The sequence below is a fragment of the Pogona vitticeps genome, chromosome 1 (genome assembly GCF_051106095.1).
Source record: "Pogona vitticeps strain Pit_001003342236 chromosome 1, PviZW2.1, whole genome shotgun sequence".
Taxonomy (NCBI): domain Eukaryota; kingdom Metazoa; phylum Chordata; class Lepidosauria; order Squamata; family Agamidae; genus Pogona; species Pogona vitticeps.
Window position 1 is genome coordinate 41,858,471 of NC_135783.1, and position 1,460 is coordinate 41,859,930.

The window sequence follows — 1,460 nt, forward strand, 5'->3', positions numbered from 1 at the left end:
CTTGTGATGTCACAGGATGGGGTTAGGGTTGGAAGGACCAGAACTGCTTCTGGGACAGTTGATTGCAAAGACAGGTGGATGGGGGAGTGCCAATGAATGGGCCCCAAACCCAGAGAAAACTCAAAAAGTAACGGTAACAATTGCCCCACGTCACTCCTGTCACTCATATTCAGGATCTCATTTTCATGAACCTATGAGAATAGTGGAGGGGCGGAGTCAGGGGATATAAGAAGGTTTGGCAGGGAGAGATAGAGGTTGCAGAGAGAAAAGAGATAGACGTTGCAGAGTGGGAGAGATAGATAGTCAGGGAGATAGTGAGAGTATATACTAATAGAGATAAGCTGGTCAAGGTTAATAGATAGAGCATGTGGTGATTGAGTATGTGGGAAGATATATGATATATCTGTATGCACTGAATAAAGAACATCTGTGAGTCTGATTTAATTTAATACACTTCAATAAATAAGTTCTGTTGGCAGTAACCAGACAAGTATCTGACCAAAGTATTTTACATTGGGGTTAAAGGAAAGCCACTTGTCGCAGTGAGAAAAAGAGGGAACGTCACAATTCATATCTGCTGGTGGGAGGACATAGCGTGAGCTCTTTATGTTTGGTGAAACAATCAGGGGCCATGTGGTAATCACCACAGTAACTTCTACCTTTTGCTGGTGGGGAAGGATCTATCTAGTCTCACAGTCCTTCCTAGGAAGTGACATGATTGTGACCTTTTCTGGTGTTGTACAATTTGGGTGAAGGTAAAGAGAAAATTTACTGACAGCATTTAGCACAAGCATCTCGGACTACATACACAAAACATAAAGCACTTTTCCACTTACATTCTTTTTAAACTGTATTTTCTTCATGTTTTCTATAACAGAACTGGGAGAAAAAGAGGAGTTTGTTTGGATCCATTGCCTACCTCTTAAAAACAGGAAACACATGTTTTTAATCACTACTTTACTCACAAATAGTGGTGTGTGTTTTTTTTTAAGAGGTAGCCTTTACAAATAGGCAACAAAAATAAACATTACTATGGCACCATAAAGACCAACAGATATGTAGTCAGCCATTAAAGGTCACATAAAAAATAAATATCTTGGTATGCAAGGTACTATTATGATTTTTCTGTCTGCGTTGCTTTTGATACACACAGTATGGCTTTTACACGGTATTTGTGCCAAAAACTATGCATAAACGCTTCAAAGTTGGTTGCAGACTACGGCAAAACTTTGTAACGTCTCCAGAGCAATTACATGATATGTAAGCTTATCATCTCTGGGCCTGAAAGGTGAGACGACGCAGATGTTTTTAGTTTTAACATGATGTTTTTAATTCTAACCCGCCTTCGAAAAAAAGCAGCATTTCACAAGCATCGCCCGAAAGGTGGAATTGAACCACTCTGTCGCTAAACAGCTACAGGTTTGAAGCCTGCACCCCAGACCACTGAGGATCATCCGGGC

The 1,460-nt window shown here is 40.5% G+C and overlaps 1 non-coding gene across 1 annotated transcript; it reads right to left on the reverse strand.

The window, feature by feature from the left end:
* Positions 1–1,373: 1,373 nt before the first annotated feature.
* TRNASTOP-UCA (transfer RNA opal suppressor (anticodon UCA)) lies at positions 1,374–1,460 on the reverse strand. Its single transcript has one exon. It is a non-coding gene; the product is annotated as a tRNA-Sec (tRNA).